Raw genomic sequence first — 22,668 nt, forward strand, 5'->3', positions numbered from 1 at the left:
ATTAGTATGGAAAATGTGTCAGTAGGGTGGGGTGTGATTGGATGTGTGGCTCCCTGTAGGGTGGGGGTGGTTGGGTGTGTGGCTCCTGTAGGGTGGGATGGTTGGGTGTGTGGCTCCTGTAGGGTGGGGATAGTTGGGTGTGTGACTCCCTGTAGAGTGGGGATGGTTGGGTGTGTGGCTCCTGTAGGGTGGGGTGGTTGGGTGTGTGGCTCCCTGTAGGGTGAGGGTGGTTTGGTGTGTGTCTCCTGTAGGGTGGGGTGGTTGGGTGTGTGGCTCTTGTAGGGTAGGGATGGTTGGGTGTGTGGCTCCCTGAAGGGTAGAGATGGTTGGGTGTTTGGCTCCCTGTAGGGTGGAGGTGGTTGGGTGTGTGGCTCCCTGAAGGGTGTTGGTGGTGGGGGTGTGGCTTCCTGTAGGGTGGGGGTGGTTGGGGGTGTGGCTCCCTGTTGGTGCCGCTGTAGGGAGGCAGTCCAAAGGCTTCTGTCCCTCCCCATCCTAATGAACAGATGCCTATTAATCTTTGGGTCCCGTTCTGTGAAGCACATGTGTGTTATGTGATTGAGATGATGAATAATATGAGTGTTTACACTCTATTTTATTTAATGGAACAAGTAATAAGTCACAGTGAGTTATGCTTCATTCAAAACCCCATTTCTATTCTTAAACGCGTTCATGATTCATGAGTCAACTCGCTTCTGTTCGAACCCACACTCCTCTGTGCTTTAACTAAGTTATGACTGTTCAGTGGAAAATTTGCTTTAAAAGGTCAGAAGGGGCCCCAAGAACAAATGAGTTATATTCACACCTAGTGCTGCCCGCCCAGCTGTGTAAGGGCTTCTCTTACACGTGACACATCCACCAGCACCTCTCCATGAGGCTCAGTGCACTGGCTCCATGAGTGAGGGGTGTGCGACAGCCTGCTGGGGTCCAGGCTCGGCGGCTCTCAGCTGAGAGGCTGGATGGGGGTCTGCAGATGCCCCTGCAGGGGGCTGCCCTCCTGCTCCCTGAGGCGGAACCTGCAAAGGGAATGAAGACAAGGACTGGGGACCACTCGTGGTCAACTTACCTGCTAATTACCCTGGTTCCAGGAGCTTCCAGTCCAGTGCCAAGCCCAAGGGAATTTAACAAAAATCCCCTACCCCTGGACAAGCAGAGCAGGACTAACTCCATTTTGTGCTGCACCCACCACCTCCTGTATGACCCCCACATGACCTGCTTATTGATAATGCTTAAGGCGCTGCCCCACCCTAGTCAAGCGGCTGGGCACACCCTTACGGGAAATTGACTCATAAAAATGTAACCCCGCCTTGTGCCCACCAAAACTACACGCCAATTCTGACCAGAGTGATAGGCCAGTTCAAATGGATACTATAGGGTGAAATGTAACTCAATTGGCCCCCTGCGTATGGACCGACATGACTGTGCAACTTTCTGTGTGTGTTACGATCCCATTGGCCACGGGCCCCTATAAAACTGCTTTGCTTCTTAGCCTCGGCGTCCAAGTCCCTGCTCCGCTGTGTCGGGTACACTTGGACCCAAGCTCGAGCTTGTAAATAAACCCTCGTGCGCTTGCATCGGTGTCGGCTCCTTGGTGGTTTCTCGGATTCGCAGTCTTGGGCACAACAATGATGACCTTCAAAATGTCTGAATGTTCTCTGACCTTGTTTCCTCTTCTGTCCTCGGGTCACTCTGCTTCAGTCACACTGAAGCAGTCACACTTCAGTCACACTGCCCCTCATTTTACACGCCAGACTCTCTCCCATCTGGGGCCTCGCACACTTCCTTCGTCCACTGGCTCCTCTTGGGCCAGGAATGTGCGCGGCCTACTCCCTCGCTCGCCGAGGCCACCTGTGCAGTCAGTCTCCTGGAATCCCTGCTGCCAGCATGGGACCTCCCTGCCCTGCCTCGGGTTCTGGGCGGCCGATGCTGTGCTGGTGACGCATCCAGCTCTCCCCGAGAAGAGACAAAAGTCCTGATTCTCAGCACCTGCATTTCCTGAGCATAACGTGGCCGATTTATTGCAAACGGTCGCTTCCATGTCACTGAACCCGAAGCTGGGGAAGTCCGCCCATTCCACACCCTAAGCCGAGGCAAGCTCAGCTCCTTCCTGTCACCCCGACATTGCTCATCATTTCCTTCCTTCCTCTAAGGTCCGTGGAGAACAGATTCTCTTCTGTTTGGTTCACAGCTGGATGCCCCATGTCTTGATAAACACCTGCGAGTGAACGGTGTTGACAGACCTGGTGTCCTCCTGGCCCCCGGGCCGTGAACTCCTCCACATTTCCCTAAAGCCAGAGTGGGAAGGTGGGGGAAACGTCTGGTGAAAACAGTGGACTGCACAGTGGGAGGGCAAGTGCACTGACCAAGAAGATGGTGCAGAAAGTGGACCTGACAGTCGAGAAAGTACCTTGCCCCCCGAGTCTCTCAGAACTCCAAAACTGTGACTCTAGTGTTGACGGTAACCTTGACACATACACCATTTGGAACACAAATACATGGAAAAGTGAATAGCTTTCCATATATAAAGGAGTGGTTATATTTCACCCAGGCGGTTCAGGGAAGGATTACTTTAGAAATCGTGCCAAGAAAAAAAAAATGACTGTTTACACAAAAATAAAATTAAATACGTATTTAATACCGTTCTTCAAAATAAACTCCAGGTTGAGATCAAAAGGAAAACCTTTTAAGAATTGGACACATAAATGTGGGAGAATAAGAATCTTAAGTTGAGATAGAAAAACTTTGCAAGTATAAATTCAAGAAATAGTAAGGTAAATATTGGTCAGTTTAATTTTTTAAACAAAACATTATATATGTAAACTTTATAGAACAAGTTAAGGTGTAAAAACTGGGAATAATGTTAACTAGTACTTCAATGAGTAACATCTAACAACCAGTAAGCCAGTAAAATTGCATGAAAAACATGCTAATAAATGTGAGTAAAATATTCAGAAAAAATGGGCATAAATGACTCCATATTGTTAAAAAAATAAAAATCAGGGTCAAATTGCTCTGAAAAATGCAATCTAATACTGCTTTTACCTATATCAGCAAATAATTTAAAAAGTCAAATTCATTGGAGCTGGTGTGCATATATCAAGGCAGGCATTTCTTCATTTTCTGGGGGAAAACGTGATTGATATGCTCTTTCTGGAAAATAAAACGTGCCAATGTCCTTTAAAATAGTGATACTCAGGGAACCTGGGTGGCTCAGTGGTTGAGCAACTGTCTTCAGCTCAGAACGTGATCTTGGGGTCCCAGGATTGAGTCCCACATCAGGCTTCCCACAGGAAGCCTGCTTCTTCCTCTGTCTATGTCTCTGTCTCTCTCATAAGTAAATAAATAAAATCTTTAAAATAATAAAATAAAATAAAATAAAATAATAAAATAAAATAACAAAATAAAATAGTGATACTCAACTCTAATGATCCCACTCCTAGGAATCTATCCCACAGAAATGGAGAAAAATATGTGTCTGCGCTAAGATGTGTGTTAGAACATTATTTACAATAGAGCTAATTTGTAAAGACCTATGAATGCTGCACATCAGGAGAATGTTATGTGAACTTTACGGTATTTATGTTATGGAAGAGTGTAAATATCAAAACTGATATGTACGAATAAGTCTTCACATTGTAGGTTCTCATGAACGTCAGGGTGAGTGAAACAGTAAAGAAACAGAGTTGTGCATGCAGCTCTCCTGTGACGTTGAACTAAAGGAAGGAAATCCACCAAATATTAACAGTAATTTTATCAGAGTGGAATTTGGCACAAATCTTTGTTGTGCTCTTCACTCTTGTTTGGGTCATTACTCAGAAAACTAGTTTAGAGATCAGAAAACTGTATGTCCGTTTCCCTGGCACAGTGCCTTCCCGACGCATGTCTGAGTCGCTTCTCTGGACCAGACTGTTCCCAAAACTCAGCCATTGAAGCACCATCTCCGAATACCTCTGTATGTGACCATATGTGGAGAGAAGGTCTTTACAGAGGAGATGAAATCAAACGGGGTCCTTCAAGTACCCCCCAACCTGGTATACTGGGTGTCCCTGTGGGAAGAGGCGCTTAGATGGAAGGCCCCACAAAGTCTCAGGGAGCAAGCAATGTCTGTGCAGCTGGGAGAGCCCCTCGGGAAAGACCAGCCCTGCCCACGCCTGGATCTCAGACTCCAGATTCCAGGAACGTGAGCGAACAAACATCTGGAGGTGAAGTGGACTGTCTGCATTGTCTGTCCTGGTGGCCCAAGCGGAGTAGGACGGTTACTGTGCTGGAAGTGTTACCAGAGGGTACAGACCCTGTAGGTGGAAGCCCCATCACATTGCCACGGGGCCCATCCGTATTCGTCAGGCTCACTGTCTAGAAGGTGTTACTCTTTCAAGAGGTGGGATTTTAAATAAGGCTGCATACGTTTGCACGTACGTGTCATGCTAAAAATGCTTAGCACTGATATGAATTTTCACCATTTTTGGCTGACAAAGCAGGGCAGGAGGGCGAGTTGGATAAATTACAAATGGTGAATGAGGTGTGTGGAGTATTTAGTTTCAAATTTGAGGAAAAGTGAAAAATGCAGACACATACTGGACAGAAAGTGCCCTGAAGGCATAACCGTGATTGGGTTTCCTGTCTGACAAGTTCCAAACCCCAGAACAGACATCTGCAGGCAGGGGGTGTGAGGTCCCCTCACCTGGGGTAAGTCTGCAAGCCTCCAGGTGACCGCGGGGAGCTGAGGAGAGAAACGCTCTGAAATACGGCCTTCCCTTCTGCAGGGAAGTCCTGTGGGTTCACCCAGCACCCGGTTACCAAGCACAGGTCATTGATTATTGAGTGAAGAAAGTAAACTCTTCTGTGAGGCTCTAGGTGTCTAAGTCACCACTTGGCCACAGACACTAGCGGAGCTTGCCTGTCCTTCCTCTCCCTCCCCTGCCACCATTGCCTAAGCACACTGTTATCAAAAATTCCAAACACACACCCTACTAAGGATAGTAGTGCAGTGAACCCCAACGCACCCAGCACTTGGTGGTGACAATGCTTGGCCTGGGCCAGCTTCGTTTTCTGCTAATGCGCACCCACCAGTGAGCCCTCCCTGGATCACGGTGGAGCACTCATCCTTTGGCTTGCCTTCATGTGGTCGATTTCCTGCAGGTGAAGTTGGTGGAAAACCCAGAAGCCTGCCCAAGGCCCCCAGCTGGTAAATGCCAGGTGACACCATTGGGACCTGACATCTACCTTCTCTCTTGGCCCTTGGAGATGGAGCTCCAATCTGTCTCCAGGTGACAGCAGATGACTTAACATGAATGCAAGCAAGGTAAGGTTCAGAGAGCTGAGAGCTTTTCCAGAACTGGTGAGCTCCCTTTAGTGTTCTCACGATATGTATGATAGACGGCGTCCTGACTAGAGAGGATAGTCGATCTACACACAGACTCTAAGAATGTGTGTGTGTGTGTGTGTGTGTGTGTGTGTGTGTGTGTGTGTATGAGAGTATATACTCTGCTCTGAACGCATTCTGTAAGGTATTCCTCAACTCTACGTTTTTAGGCAGTATTTCATCCCCCTTTTGCCCTAACTAAGCCCTTTTAAGAATATGACTTAAAACAATACATATACAGTTGATGACTTTATCTTTGGATTTGGCTGATGAAAACAGGAGCTAAGGAACATTCACAAATTTTTCATATTTTTATGATGTAGATATAGATCCATACGCTTACTTTTTGATATTATAAGTCACTTACAGCAAATTGCAACCAAATGGCAAGTCAAGGATTTGACTGTTCTAACAGATTCCCTAGTAATTCCGTCTGTCTGCCACCAATCCTCCTTCCACGCCCTCCTACTTCACACTCACCCACACGTTTTCCTAAAGAGTGGATTTTATCACGCCAGCCCAAGTCATGCATTTCGGTGGTGAGAATGCAGACAGGGTCAGAGCAGAGGTGCACGTGCTGACCCATCCCACACTCACCTCCCCAAACCCACCTTCCTCTTTCCCTGACCTTCCAGTCCTGCTGCCTTCATTATACATTTTGTTCTTAATGGATAACGGGGTCTGCATTTTCTGGTCTTTTCTAGGATCCAGATCTCGACACCTCTGGTAGACTACAAACTTCTTGGTATCAAGGATCATGTTTCCCTCTTTTCTCACCTCCCTTCCACAGGGAATTTGTTCAATCAGCACATGTGGTTCATCTGCTCTAAATGAGCAGGTGTACTAGGAAATTGTGTGGTGCTAAACATTTCCCAATGCTAGAGTGGAATAAAGACTTTTCAAAGAATGAATGAATGGCTAAGGGGATCAGAGACATGGCTGGAAGGTGACATTGCTGAGGGGTCGGCTGCCTAGGAAGGCTTTCTGTCCCAGGTAGGATGGGGCACCTGTCCTGGGCTGGAAGGGACACATGTCCCAGGCTGGGATGGGACACCTGTTCTGGGCTGGGATTGGGCACCTGTCCTGGGATGAGATTTTGATTATTGGAGAAAATGTGAAATTCTGTATCAATGAACAAGAAATAAAACACACAATTTTCTATGGAAAATCTAGTGGTCTGTTCTGCTATAAAAATCTGAGTTCCCAAACAAAGCTTAATTCATCAAAACAGTAGTTTCCATAAAATAAAAGAGGCTAGCTTTGGAAAATTTATGAAAGACAATAACAAAGTCATTTTTCTTCTAGGTATTTTAATAATATTTTAACATTTTATGTAGTTTTGAGCTGCATGTGTACACTCTGAAATAATAACTTTGTTAATAAGAATGGACCCAAAACCCTAAAGCTTCTCAGGTGCCTGAGATTCCCATGCTTGCTATGATCGTATTCACATTGTGGGTAATTTAGCAATTACCTGCTAGACCCTTGGCATCATTTTTTGGATCTTCTACTCCTTATACCAGTTGCCTAAAGAATGAAGCAGACTCGGAAAGGGAAGATAACTCAGGGAGCCTGGTGGGGGAACCCATGCAGGGAGAGGGTTGATGCCAGGCATGTGGGTGCAAGTCGCAGTGTCCCCGGGCTGGGGGCTGGGCTGCATGTGGTAATGCAAGGACCTCAGGCTTGGCAGAGTCACTCTGGTTAAAGAGCAAATGATGCTCTGGAGGGAGAGATGGGAGGCAGGGGGACGAGCTGCCCTGTTATCAGACTGAGAATCTGAAATAAAACAGCTGTCAGAAAAATAGAGCAGATGGGATTTGTTGGCAAAGTGGCCAAAGGAGGCAGAGGGAGGAGACAGAGCTTCCTGACCTGATGATGGATCATGTATGTGGAAACAGAGAGACAGGAAAGCAGAGGGAGATGGAGACAGTGAGGTGGGCTCTGAGCGGTGGCACAGTAATCACAAGATGGTCCAAGTGTGGGCATAGAAGGCTTCAAACTCAACCTTCAGAACTGGGTGACCAACCAAGTCTTACTGGTAGATTTTGAGTATCATCCTTAGGGTAGAGTCAGTGAAAACATTTCTTATAATACCCCCTTCTCATCATGGGATATTTGAAGATATTGCAGAGATTTCTGAACCAATCAGTAAATGATCAGTTTTTTAAAAATCCCTTAACTTTAATAGTTTTAATGAGTCCCATCTAAGCGGATCTTCCATTACTTCTGAAGAATTATATTATTTATAGGTAAATAAAAGACCTTATTCCATTTGTTTCACGTTCAGATATCCTTTGGGCTGATTGGGTGATCAATGGCGTTCCCTTCAGCACCTCCGCATGTTAGTAGGACCATGTTGCCCATCGGTCACGGGAATGGTCTAAGGAGCCAACAGAGTGTTTTCCTCACATACTTCACAATGTCATTATGATATATTTCACATTCCAAGAAATTCACCCATTTCAAGGATCAGTTCAGTGGGTTTAGATCATCCATGGGTTTAGATCATCCACAGGTTTGTGAAGCCCCCTCAACCCTAGCCCCCAACTTGAGATGCCATGCATGTGGTCAGCACTGTCCATATTCTTGGTCTCACCCCCCAGTCCCTGGGGAGCAGTCACCTAAACCTGGATTTGTCTGTCCTGGATTCTCCACATAAACAAAATCCTGCTGCATGAGGTTTTTGCTGCTTGATTTCTTTTCATTTAACATAGTACTTTCCAGGATGCCTGGGTGGCTCAGCGGTTGAGCGTCTGCCTTTGGCTCAGGGCATGATCTCAGGATCTGGGATCGAGTCCCACATCGGGCTCCCTGCAGGGAGCCTGCTTCTCCCTCTGCTTGTGTGTCTGCTTCTCTCTCTCTGTGTCTCCATGAATAAATAAATAAAATCTTTTTTTAAAAAAAAACATAGTACTTTCCAAGTTTGCCATTGGTGTGGCCTGTGTCTGTATCTTTTTTTGATTGATCAGTAATGCTCCATTATATGGATATACCACATACTATCTATCCATTGATCCACTGATGGACATAAGTAGTTTGCACTTTGAACACTGTTCAAGTTCGGGTTCTGTGCTCTTGGACATACACTTCAGAGTGGACTTGCTAAATCATATGGAAACTTTATGTCTAGAACTTTGAGGAACCACCTCACTGTTTCCCCAAGTGGCTTTGACACTTGCATTCCCATTGGCAGTGGATAAGCTTCCAAATTTCCAGTGTCCTCATCCACACTTGTTACTGTGCTGTTTTCATTTGAGCTGCCTCAGTGCATGCAAAAGGAGAGCTTGTGTGGCTTCGATTTGTATTTCCTGAACATTTAATGCTGTAGCACCTCTTGCGTGCTTATTAGTAACTCATATATTTTCTTTGGAGAAATGTCTATTCAGATAATTTGCCCATTTTCTGAAGTAAAATTGTATCTCACGTATTAAGTTGTAAGAGATTTTAGACGTCTTTCGGATACAAGTATCTTTCCAGTATGATTTGCAAATATTTTGCCTATTGTGTGGACTGGGATTCTCTTTGCACTTTCTCCATAGTGTGTCTTGAAAGAGGAGGCTTTTTAAAAAATTCTGGTAACATCCAATTTATCTATATATATTTTTTTCTTTTCCAGTTTCTGCTTCTGATGCCGCATCTCATCAACCAGTGCAGAGCTCAAGGTCATGAAGATTTACCCAAATGTATTATTCTGTGGGTTCCGGGTCTCTGACCTAAGTAGAGTGTTATGTAGATTGTACAGAAGGGTTCCCTTCATTCATCTGCACAAGGTGACCTAGTTGTCCCAGCTGCATTTGTTAAAAGGACTATCCTTTGTCCATTGAAATTTTTTTTGACATCACTGTTGAAAATCAATTTATCATAAATGTGAGGACTTATTTCTGGCCTCTCAATTGTATTCCACTTGCCTCTGTGCTTTTATTTATGTTGGTACACACTGCCTCAGTTGCTGCAGATGTATCATAGGTTATGAAATTGGGAGATGTTAGTCCTTCAACTTTGTTTTTCTTTTTTTTAATTTATTTTCAATTTATTTTTTTCCAATTATTTTATTTTATTTTTTAATAATAAATTTATTTTTTATTGGTGTTCAATTTGCCAACATACAGAATAACACCCAGCGCTCATCTCGTCAAGTGCCCCCCTCAGTGCCCGTCAAATCAGTCACCCCCACCCCCCGCCCTCCTCCCCTTCCACCACCCCTAGTTCATTTCCCAGAGTTAGGAGTCTTCATGTTCTGTCTCCCTTTCTGATATTTCCCACACATTTCTTCTCCCTTCCCTTATATTCCCTTTCACTATTCTTTATATTCCCCAAAAGAATGAGAACATATAATGTTTGTCCTTCTCCAATTGACTTATTTCACTCAGCATAATACCCTCCAGTTCCACCCACATTGAAGCAAATGGTGGGTATTTGTCATTTCTAATGGCTGAGGAATATTCCATTGTATACATAGACTACATCTTCTTTATCCATTCATCTTTCAATGGACACCGAGGCTCCATCCACAGTTAGGTATTGTGGACATTGCTGCTATAAACATCGGGGTGCAGGTGTCCCGGCGTTTCATTGCATCTGTATCTTTGGGGTAAATCCCCAGCAGTGCAATTGCTGGGTCGTAGGGCTGGTCTATTTTTAACTCTTTGAGGAACCTCCACACAGTTTTCCAGAGTGGCTGCACCAGTTCATGGTCCCACCAAGAGTGTAAGAGGGTTCCCTTTTCTCCACATCCTCTCCAACATTTGTGGTTTCCTGCCTTGTTAATTTTCCCCATTCTCACTGGTGTGAGGTGGTATCTCATTGTGGTTTTGATTTGTATTTCCCTGATGGCAAGTGATGCAGAGCATTTTCTCATGTGCGTGTTGGCCATGTCTATATCTTAAAATTCTCCTTTAAGAAGAAGTCCAATGGAACAATACACAAAAACAGGGACTGAATAGATATCATGATGACACTAAACTCATATCTGTCAATAGTAACTCTGAACGTGAACGGGCTTAATGACCCCATCAAAAGGCGCAGGGTTTCAGACTGGATAAACAAGCAGGACCCATCTATTTGCTGTCTACAAGAGACTCATTTTAGACAGAAGGACACCTACAGCCTGAAAATAAAAGGTTGGAGAACCATTTACCATTCAAATGGTCCTCAAAAGAAAGCAGGGGTAGCCATCCTTATATCAGATAAACTAAAATTTACCCCGAAGACTGTAGTGAGAGATGAAGAGGGACACTATATCATACTTAAAGGATCTATCCAACAAGAGGACTTAACAATCATCAATATATAATACCCGAATGTGGGAGCTGCCAAATATATCAATCAATTAATAACCAAAATTAAGATATACTTAGATAATAATACACTTATACTTGGTGACTTCAACCTAGCACTTTCTACACTCGATAGGTCTTCTAAACACAACATCTCCAAAGAAATGAGAGCTTTAAATGATACACTGGACCAGATGGATTTCACAGATATCTACAGAACTTTACATCCAAACTCAACTGAATACACATTCTTCTCAAGTGCACATGGAACTTTCTCCAGAATAGACCACATACTGGGTCACAAATCAGGTCTTAACCAATACCAAAAGATTGGGATCGTCCCCTGTGTATTCTCAGACAATAATGCCTTGAAATTAGAACTAAATCACAACAATAAGTTTGGAAGGACTTCAAACACATGGAGGTTAAGGACCATCCTGCTAAAAGATGAAAGGGTCAACCAGGAAATTAAGGAAGAATTAAAAAGATTCATGGAAACTAATGAGAATGAAGATACAACCGTTCAAAATCTTTGAGATACAGCAAAAGCAGTCCTGAGGGGAAAATACATCACAATACAAGCATCCATCCAAAAACTGGAAAGAACTCAAATACAAAAGCTAAACTTACACCTAAAAGAGCTAGAGAAAAAACAGCCAATAGATCCTACACCCAGCAGAAGAAGAGAGTTAATAAAGATTCGAGCAGAATTCAATGAAATCAAGACCAGAAGAACTGTGGAACAGATCAACAGAACCAGGAGTTGGTTCTTTGAAAGAATTAATAAGATAGATAAACCATTAGCCAGCCTTATTAAAAAGAAGAGAGAGAAGACTCAAATTAATAAAATCATGAATGAGAAAGGAGACATCACTACCAACACCAAGGAAATACAAACGATTTAAAAAACATATTATGAACAGCTATACACCAATAAATTAGGCAATCTAGAAGAAATGGACGCATTTCTGGAAAGCCACAAACTACCAAAACTGGAACAGGAAGAAATAGAAAACCTGAACAGGCCAATAACCAGGGAGGAAATTGAAGCAGTCATCAAAAACCTCCCAAGACACAAAAGTCCAGGGCCAGATGGCTTCCCTGGGGAATTCTATCAAACGTTTAAAGAAGAAACCATACCTATTCTACTAAAGCTGTTTGGAAAGATAGAAAGAGATGGAGTACTTCCAAATTCGTTCTATGAGGCCAGCATCACCTTAATTCCAAAACCAAAGATCCCACCAAAAAGGAGAATTATAGACCAATATCCCTAAAGAACATGGATGCAAAAATTCTCAACAAGATACTAGCCGATAGGATCCAACAGTACATTAAGAAAATTATTCACCATGACCAAGTAGGATTTATTCCCGGGACACAAGGCTGGTTCAACACTCGTAAAACAATCAATGTGATTCATCATATCAGCAAGAGAAAAACCAAGAACCATATGATCCTCTCAATAGACGCAGAGAAAGCATTTGACAAAATACAGCATCCATTCCTGACCAAAACTCTTCAGAGTGTAGGGATAGAGGGAACATTCCTCAACATCTTAAAATCCATCTACAAAAAGCCCACAGCAAATATCATTCTCAATGGGGAAGCACTGGGAGCCTTTCCCCTAAGATCAGGAACAAGACAGGGATGTCCACTCTCACCACTGCTATTCAACATAGTGCTGGAAGTCCTAGCCTCAGCAATCAGACAACAAAAAGACATTAAAGGCATTCGAATTGGCAAAGAAGAAGTCAAACTCTCCCTCTTCGCCAATGACATGATATTCTACATAGAAAACCCAAAAGCCTCCACCCCAAGATTGCTAGAACTCATACAGCAATTTGGTAGCGTGGCAGGATACAAAATCAATGCCCAGAAGTAAGTGGCATTTCTATACACTAACAATGAGACTGAAGAAAGAGAAATTAAGGAGTCAATCCCATTTACAATTGCACCCAAAAGCATAAGATACCTAGGAATAAACCTCACCAAAGAGGTAAAGGATCTATACCCTAAAAACTATAGAACACTTCTGAAAGAAATTGAGGAAGACACAAAGAGATGGAAAAATATTCCATGCTCATGGATTGGCAGAATTAATATTGTGAAAATGTCAATGTTACCCAGGGCAATATACACGTTTAATGCAATCCCTATCAAAATACCATGGACTTTCTTCAGAGAGTTAGAACAAATTATTTTAAGATTTGTGTGGAATCAGAAAAGACCCCGAATAGCCAGGGGAATTTTAAAAAAGAAAACCATATCTGGGGGCATCACAATGCCAGATCTCAGGTTGTACTACAAAGCTGTGGTCATCAAGACAGTGTGGTACTGGCACAAAAACAGACACATAGATCAGTGGAACAGAATAGAGAATCCAGAAGTAGACCCTCAACTTTAATTTTCATTTGAAAAATTATTTTTGGCCATTCTGAACCCATTGGTTAGTTCTCACAGTTTTGTTTTTTTTTTTTTTTTGGTGAATTTTTTAGCATTTTCTATATATAAGATTGTGTCAACTGCAAACATAGAGAAATGCACTTCTTCCTCTCTAATCTGGCTTCCTTTCATTTCATTTTCCTGCCTTGTTGTCTTGGCTACAAGTTTCAGGCCAACGTTGAATAGGACAGATTAGATACCCATGTCATATTCTGGCTTTAGGTCAAAGTCTTCATTCAGTTGGTTCCTGGTTTTCCATAAACGCTCTTTGTCATATTAGGAAAGCTCCTTCTCATTCCTTGTTTTCTGAGTACACTTGAGCTGCAGGCTTTTCCCAGACAACTTTATTCTGCTGAGAAAGTCCTCTTCCATGCCTTATCTGTTGAGTGTTTTCATCATGAAAGCCAATGAGTTTTAACAGATGCTCTTTCTGTTTATTGAAATGCTCATTTGAAGTTTTTCTTTTGTTTTCTTAATATTCTGTACTCCTGATTAAGTTTGAAAAAAACATGTTGAAAAAATATTGAGATACTCCTGAGATAAATCCAATTAGGTCATGTTGTAATCTACTTTATATGCTGCTGGAATTTGTTTGCTAGTAATTTGTTGAGGGTAATGACAAGGACATTTATAAGGCTTATCGGTCTACAATTTTCTTTACTTGTCAGATTTTTCTCTGTTTTTTTTGTTTCTTTTTTTTTTTTTCCATAGTAGGATAATACTGACTTCACAGAATGAATTAGGAGTATCCCCTCCTCTCCTATTGTTTGGAAGAGTTTGTGAAGAATCAGTATCAATTTTTAATTTTTTAAAAAATTTATTTCTATACTCTTTAATCTTTAGACCAGTTTTAGGACTGGAACAAAATTATGGGAAAAGTATAAAGATTTCCCACATACTTTCTGCCCCACACATGCACAGCCTCCTCCACCATCAACCCGCACACCGGAGAGGTGAATTTGCTGCAACTTATGAACCTGCATCGATGCGTCGTCATCAGCCAGAGTTCATGGTTTACTTCGAGGTCACTCCTGAGGTTGTGCTTTCTATGGGTTTGGACAAATGTACAATGACATGTATCCACTGTTATAATATCATTCAGAGAATTTTCACTGCCCTAAAATCCCATGCTCTGCCCCTTCATCTCTTACTCCCCCAGCCTCAACCCCAGCAACCTGTCCCCACATCTGCCTTTCCCAGAGTGTCATGTGGGTGGGATCACAGAGTGTGTGTGGGTTCAGACTCACTTCTTTCACTTAGTGATGTGCATAGAAGGTTCCTCCCTGTCTTTTCATGGCTGGATGGGTCATTTCTTTTTAGCGCTGAAGCAATATTCCATTGTCCGGATGGGCCGCAGTTTGTTTATTCATTCATCTGCTGAAGGAACATTTTGTTTTTTTCCAAGTTTTGGCAAGTATGAATACAGTTGTCATAAGCATTTGTGTGCTGGTTTTTATATGGACATAAGTTTTCAAGTCCTTTGGGTAAATAGCAAGGAGCACAATTGATGGATCATACAGTAAGAATGAAACCACCAAGCTGTCTTCCAAGTGGCTGGACCATTCTGCACTCCCACCAGCAATGAATCAGAATTTCTCCTGCTCCTTACCCTTGCCAGCATTTTGTGCCATCAGTGTTCTCGATTCTGGACCTTCTCATTGGTAAGCAGTGGTATCTCATTGCTGTTTTAATTTGTGTCTCTCCAATGACATATATTGTGGGCATTTTATTTGCCATCTGTATATCTTCTTTGGTGACAGGTCTGTTAAGGTTTTTGGCTCATTTTTAGTTGGGTTGTTTGTTTTCTTTTTGTTGAGTCTTCTTTTTCAGCTATACAGGGCCTCAAGGTCAGCTAGAGGAGAATGACTCCTGCCCTCTTCTTCCCAACTCTTTCCTAGGCATGCACGCGTCTGCAGACATACATAGTCTATACACAGCCAGGAATATGTTTAAGCTTCCCTTGTTCATCTAGTGTTCCAGGATTTCCTTTAACTTTCATGTAAGTTCTCAGTTTCCCCAGCTGAAATCAGAGCCTGAGGCAGCTGAGATACTGCCAGCAGGTGCTATTGTTCTGGTAATGTCCTGAGCTTCAGTTTTGTCCCTTCTCCCAACTGAGACTTCCCAGACAGACGCAAGTCCACACATAACGCTCACTGTGTTCTGGGGGTGATGCTTTTTTAAAAAAAGATGGTTATTTATTTATTTGTTTGTTTGTTTAGAGAGCAGAAGTGGGGGAGGTGCAGAAAGAATCTCAAGCAGACTCCCTGCTGAGTGCAGAGGCCAACAAGGGGCTTGATCCCACCACCCTGAGATCATGACCTGAGCTGAAACCATGAGTTGGACACCTCACCAGCTGACCTACCCAGGCGCCCCATGGGGATGATACTTTTCATGAAATTTCAAAATTGGTCAAATGTGCCCATATCTGCAAAGCTTTGGCCTTTGGCTTCAGCATCAATGAGTGAAGGAGGAGGGTAGAATGGGAATAGCAGAGCCAACTGTTAACCATGGTTCAGAAAGTTCTCATAGATAGACAATTTTCAGCTCATTCTCTTGCTTTGATTAATCACCAGAATTCCGAAATGGTTTATTTTAATCATTTTGCCAGTATTTTTATTGTTTTGGAGGGGAAGCAAGTTCACTGAGACATTCACTCTGGCATTCCAGAAGCCAATCTCAGCAGTATTTTGTGATTACTCATCAAGAGACAACCATTAGGAGAAAACATTGTGTGTTCAAAGTACCATTTAATGCATTATGGGAAAACTTCCGGGAATTTTGTATTATTTAAATTTTGCTTTCATATTATGCTGTAAACCTCAAAGAAAAAAAATTTTATAGATTAAACTCAATGTTATTAACATATGCATAATAAAGTGGGCTGAAAGGATTATAAGGCACACATACATATTTCATTTCTTATACAACGGAATATTGAATGTAATAAAAGTACACCATTTGTAGCTGATTCTAATTAGTGCTGTTTTTTAAAAGGACATTTTTGAGTTATCATTAAATGAACTGGGAAGCAAGCTTCATGGGAAGCCTCAGCATTCCAGGGATTTACGCAGCCACAGCACTGAAAGCTTCCACACCCAGAACTTAGAGGACTTAATGAAAATCAGAACAATTAGAACAAAGGAAGGAAACCACACTATCGATTAGCAGAGCAATTTTTCAAATCCTGGGGCAGAACAGTGAAAGTCATAGTCCGGTAGGTACTTTAAAGCTCTAACATTGTCTTACTCGTTTTTGTCAGTGAAATGTTTGTTGTTTCCTGTGAAATAAAAAACAGATGAAAAGAAGTCAGATGGTCTCAACTATGTGGATTATTAAGTCTGGAGTAGAGCAAGAACATTGCAGCTAGCTCTATGCAGTTTTACAAAGTTGTGGAAAACCCCTGCGTATCTATCACTGACAGTTTTTTTATGGAAACCTTTGAATCAGATGTATCTTACACACAAATGCTTTACACGTATTTGGAATTTCCCATCCTGGATGGACCCAGCCACCCTTCCTCTGCCTGTCACACAACACCAGCATCCTGAGAGTGGTGTGGGATGGTCCAGGCTCTGATATGAAGTCCAGGGGGCTCCTGGTTTGCTCAGCAGGCTCCCCTCCAATGCTAGGAGGGCTGTCTTTTCAGGCTCAGATGTTTCAGAGAACTGGGCTCTATGTAATCCATTTGACACTTAATCACAGGCATCTGGGACTTATATCGAAAAGCTTCACTATGTAACTTCCCACATTTCTGCACTCTGTCCCGCAAGCACTCCGTGAGAACTTTAAGGACAAAGAGGTCTCACCCTTTAAAGACTAGCTCCCTGCTGGCCAGCTTCTTGCCTTCCAATCAACACAACAGTATTTCTGTGATTTGATTAAACAAAGGCTGTGCCATTTTCTAAGCAATATCATCCTGTTAAAAATAATAAAGTTAACCTGAGGTCCTGAAGGCTTGAAAGAAGAGAATGATCTGAAAATTGACTCCATGAAAGCTCAAAATGACTATTTTACCTGAGAGTCATAAGTGTGGGCTCTTCTTCTGCTCCAGATCCCTGAGTGCTGTGTCTACCTATGTTTCAGGGGACAGATTTTAAATCATGAAGACACACACACACATTCACAACTAAAATTGAATTATTAATCATTGTCTTACCTAAACAGTGACTTTCTATGCTTCCTCTTTTGATTCACTAAAATATTTCAGACCTAACATCTAAGATAGGTTTCTTTCTAGTTATTTTTTGTTGTTGTTGTTTCGTTTTAGGGTTTATTATTTCCTGTGAAGAAAACTGTAATTTTGACCTCACTTTGCTCGTTCATGTGCAAAACACAGATCATTCCTCAAAATCATCAGTAAATTAAAAATGAGAAATCAGGAAGAGCAAAGAGTGTAAATGCACTGCAAAAGAAGTACCAGTGAAGATAGGCTTAGTGGCAACAAGAATGGCAATTTTATTTTATTTACTATTTTTAAAATTTAAATTCTAGCTAATTAACATACAGGGTAATATTGGTTTCAGGAATAGAATTTGAAGCAACTTTCTGGTCTCCTCAGTTTCTTTTCACTCCTGTGCATCTTCCACACCTGCTTCCATACTGCAGCATTGCTCTCTTATATTGTTAAACACATATTTGATGACTAGTTCCCTGTTTACAAAGGAATAATTAAAATTTTTAAAAATACACAAAACCAAAACTTTCACATTTTCCCTCTTGCCCATAGGAGAAAGATCAAATTCCCTAGCATGATATTTGCTCAACAAATATTTATTGAGCACCCACTATGTACCAGGTACTGGTGTAGGTGCTTGGGATACTTCAATGAACAAAAGAGACAAAAATTCCTACTAATCCTGGTCTTCCTTAAGCTTACATTCTAGTAAAGGGAGATAATCAACTATCAACAACCAATCGATTATATGCAACAATGATAGTACTGACCACTTCAAAGAGTATGAGGATTAAAAAAAATAAGTTGCATCAAGTTTTGGGGAGAAAAAGAAATAATTTTTATTGCTTAACAAATGATTAGCACTGTCAGGATTTGAATCCAGATCTCTCCATTCCTAATCCAGAGTCTGCTCTCCACTGCACCTGCTGCTTAAAGCCAGGTGCACATACTTGTACATAACAGTAGCTACACTGACCAGAAGTCCTTTGCTTATATTATTGCCAATGTGTACAGCAATATGTTGGTTTCATTACGCTTTGTACCTCCTTTTCCTTGCTGATTTGTTCTGTCTGTATCCTTAACTATGAAGTTTGGAAAGACATTATAAGCTCAGTGCCTTCTATAGTTCCTTGCATGTAGACATGCAATAATACTCTCTGAGTTCAATTTACAACAATTCAAAAAGATGCCTATGACGGACCAGAAGCTCACTGAGGTTATGACAGGTCAAAGACTCAAGCGACCTTTAAAAAAAAAAAAAAGACTCAAGTGACCAAGCCAGGATTTAAATCACTGATTTGGGGGCACCTGGGTAGCTCAGTCAGATAAGCATCTGCTTTTAGCTCACATCATGATCCCGGGGTCCTGGCATCGAGTCCCCACATTTGGCTCCCTGCTCAGTGGGAGCCTGCTTTTCCCTCTCCTTCTGCTCCTCCTGCTTGTACACATTCTCTCTCGGTCAAATAAATAAATAAAATCTCAAAAAAAAAATAAAATAAATCACTGATTCTTTGACTGCAAAAAAGAAAAAAAGGAGTAGAATTCAGTGGTTCATCACTTACAACACCCAGTGCGAATCACAGCAGGTGCCTCCTCAATGACCATCCCCCATCTAGCCCATCCTCCACCACCTCCTTCCATCAACCCTCCATTTGTTCTCTCTCATTAAGAATCTTTTACAGTTGATTTCCCTCTCTCCTTTTTTATTCCCCTCCCATATGTTCATGTGTTTCATTTCTCAAATTCCATATATGAGTGGAATCATATGGTATTTGTCTTTCTCTGACTGGCTTATTTCACTCAATATAATACATTCTAGCTCCAACCACGTTGTTGCAAATGGCAAGATTTCATTCTTTTTGATGGTGAAGTAATATTCCATGTATATATGCACCACATCTTTATCCATTCATCGGTTGATGGACGTTTGAGTTCTCTCTATAGTTTGGCTCTCAAATAGTTTGGCTATTTTTCATAATGCTGCTATGATGTTATAACAAACAACTAGAATTCTCATTTGCTCCTGGTAGGAATGAAAATTTGTGCCCTTTTTTTTTGGAAATCAGCTTGATAGTTTCCTATAGAGTTAAAAATACACCTAAAATATAATCCTGTAATTACTTTCTTAGATTCTTATCCGATAGAAAGAAAAGCACTGATCGTATTCAAATATCTATAGAAGCTTAATTTATGAGATTTGGAGCTGTGGGGAAAATATGATGCCATCAGCAGCTGAATGGATAGACAAGTTTGGCACATCCATATGGGGAACTAGGACTCGAAAGTATTTCTCAAAGACCTATTGATACAGGAACCATATAGATACTTTTGCAAGTCCTGATGATGATGAAAGGAAGCAAAACAGAAAACAGTGTACCTAATATACTTCTATTTACCTGACACTCCAGGAAGGTCAGTTCTAGTCTCAGGTGAGAGAAAGCAGATCGGTGGTTTCTGGACAGTCGGAGAACATGGTGGACAGAGCTGCCCTGAGGAATTCCCTGTGTGAGGGACCATTCTCTATCTTCATGGTCATGATGTTTACATGTGTGCATAGGTTTGTCAAAATATATTCAAGTCTATACTCAAGAGGAGTGCATTTTACCTTATGCAAATTCTATCTCAGTCCTGGTGATTTAAAAATAAAAAGGGAGGTGCTGGTGGCTCAGTCAGTGAAGCACCTGCCTTTGGTTTAGGTCATGATCCCAGGGTCCTGGGGTTGAGCCCCATATTGGGTTCCCTGCTTAGTGGGGAGTCTGCTTCTCTCTCTCCCCTATTCCTGCTCATCCTTTCTCTCTGTGTGTCAAATAAGTGAATGAAATAAAATCTTTAAAACTCAATAAATGGGGACACCTGGGTGGCTCAGTGGTTGAGTGTCTGCCTTTGGCTCAGGTCATGATCCCGGGGTCCTGGGATTGAGTCCCCCATTGGGCTCCCTGCAGGGAGACTACTTCTCCCTCTGCCTGTGTCTCTGCCTCTCATGTCTCTCATGAATAAATAAAATCTTTTTTAAAAAACCAATAAATAAAAATAAAAAAAATAAAAAGGAAAGGCAGGACAGTAAACTGGGGAACTCCATTTATGATGGGGATTTGAGGAGCTGGCGCCCAGTGGAAGCCGCTGCCTTGCTGAGCAGTAAGTGACCAGTAGCAGTTACACTCTGCTCTTCATTCCTTTCCTTGGGTCCATTTCACTCTAAGTAATAATATAATCTTAACAAATCTGCACCCAATTCCTGTGTATGGGAGTTTTCTCTATGCAACCAAGTAATCCTGTGACACCAGCTGGGAGTCTTCCAATCCAGCTCAGGCCTGGCCCTGTCTACCTGGGGGCAGCGCAGACCCCACTCTACCACCATCCACCTTACTCAGATCCTAGCCCCAAGCCCAGAAGCTGGATCTCCAACTCACTGGCTATAGATGGGCAGTTCTGGGTCTGATTAATTTGCTGAAGAGGCTCACCAAACTCAGAAATATTTTACTTACCAGATGATAGGTTTATTATAAAAGGATGTAAGTCGGGAATGGCCAGATGGAAGAGTGCACAGGACAGGGGGTAGGGAAGTGCAGGGAGTTTCTGTGCTCTCCCCAGATCCCACCTGTTCACAGACCGGAAGGTCTCCACACCCGTCCTTTGGGTTTTTACGGAGGCTTCATCACACAGGCCTGATGTATGAAATCATTGGCCACTAGGGACTGGACCCCAGCTCCCTCCCCTCCCCCAAGGTCAGGGGTGGGATGGAAGGTTCCAAGCCTCTCATCTCACCTGGCAACCTGCTCCCACCTGCAGAGGCCTTCCAAAAATCACCTCCTTAATGCCACAGAAGATGCCTTTGTCACTCTCAATACTTGGGAAGTCCCAAGCATTTTAGGAGCTCCATACCAGAGCAGGAGAAAAACCAAATATATATATTTCTTCTTAAAAATCACAATATCACAATTTTTGAGAAAGATTTTAGTTGCTTTCTTTCATGGAATATGATTTACTGTGATCCAATTTCATCCAAGTATGGAAGCTTGGGCTTTTCCTTCCAACCTACCACCCACTTGGATAGAAGATCTTCAGCCTCTTTTTGGGGGCAAAGCATACGAATACATTGAGATGTTTGGAAGATTGGATAATCAGAAGGAGCTCTGAGAAGGGTCTGTGCAATATCCACATGAGAGAAAAGAACGTTTGAAATAAATTGCCAGAGACATCATTACTGACGTGTCGAAGCTTTAACTAAATTAAAGATAATTTTTTAGAATTAATTATAAATGCATGAAATTAGCCTTCTTTTCTATGCACGCGATTTATGACTTGATGATTCCCTTGCAAACTTCATTTGCAAAATATTTTAAAGTTTATTAAGCCCTTTGACAAATACTGTGTCTTGATATAATCATTTCATTACCAAATTTTGGATGTCTGCTTGTCCCTCATTCTCTCACATCTCCCTGAGTCTAGTTGACTGGTGTGCTTCCTTTAGAAATCTTTGCAATGATGTTTATTGTGACACTAACTGTAAGGAAATAACCAAAGCAGAAACAGAATATGGCTCCAGACATGACATTTTAACATGCTGTGGAAAATTGTCTTTGTATTTTATTTGGTTTGCATTTTATTTGCTATTTTCAAAAGTTAAATACCACATTAAAAAAATGAGGAAGAGAATTTTGACAAGTATAAACATCTCTGACCTTTCTACTTAATAGTTATATTCCCATCTGGCCAGGGAGAAAATCTATTGAATACATATGAATTCAGAGAAGATTCTGTGGGGTGTCTCTCCTTGGTCATCAGTGAACAGCCAGTGGGCGACAGGTGCTCGTCATTCCATGGAGATACTTAGTCTCCAAAGAGTTCACTCCATTCATTGTAAAGCACTAATAGCAGCAAATATTGCAGTCGTTTTGCACTTCTTTCTACCTGTAACAGCTTACATATAAGGTATTCCTATTAGATTTCATAAATGACATCAGAAGAATTGCAAGTACCATTCGGGGGGACCAATATTTCCGTTTTCACTACCAACCCCATGTATACTTTAACTATGTTTGCTTAAAAGCATTAACAATGCAAATGTCCTCTTCTTGCACTTTTAAAATCGAAGGCCTCAAAGTAATAAATCTGTTTTCATGGATGTTTGTAACTGCGAACAGCCGTTCTCATGTGATGCTGTCACACGCGATCTGTTGTCTTCTCTGGTTTACTTTTTCAGATTTCTGGTTCTGCTGTTGGGACCTCAGCTGTTCGGAGTGAGGCTGCCTCTAAAATCCTCACCTCGTTTCTCTTTGTTGTGTCTCAGTTTCTGTGATTTGAGAAAGTCTGAACCAAGCTCCGTGGCCGATCCCTGAGTCAGGTCCGTTCGGGGAGCTCCACTGAGGAGTTGTCGCAGGCCTGGCCTTCGCACGGGGACTGTGTCACCTGTTTCA

The 22,668-nt window shown here is 42.1% G+C and overlaps 1 long non-coding RNA gene across 3 annotated transcripts; it reads right to left on the reverse strand.

Annotated features, from left to right (window-relative positions):
- Nucleotides 1-15,691: 15,691 nt before the first annotated feature.
- On the reverse strand, nucleotides 15,692-20,779 carry LOC102153755. 3 transcript variants are annotated; one of them, XR_005353103.1, is made up of 5 exons: nucleotides 20,737-20,779; nucleotides 19,648-19,752; nucleotides 17,092-17,149; nucleotides 16,884-16,993; nucleotides 15,692-16,354 (listed from the first exon to the last, which is right to left on the reverse strand). It is a non-coding gene; the product is annotated as an uncharacterized LOC102153755 (long non-coding RNA). The 3 variants fall into 3 exon arrangements; XR_005353101.1 differs by lacking the exon at nucleotides 20,737-20,779 and having other exon boundaries at nucleotides 19,648-19,873; XR_005353102.1 differs by lacking the exons at nucleotides 16,884-16,993; nucleotides 20,737-20,779 and having other exon boundaries at nucleotides 19,648-19,873.
- Nucleotides 20,780-22,668: the final 1,889 nt, after the last annotated feature.

Source organism: Canis lupus, chromosome 1 (assembly GCF_011100685.1).
Source record: "Canis lupus familiaris isolate Mischka breed German Shepherd chromosome 1, alternate assembly UU_Cfam_GSD_1.0, whole genome shotgun sequence".
Taxonomy (NCBI): Eukaryota; Metazoa; Chordata; class Mammalia; order Carnivora; family Canidae; genus Canis; species Canis lupus.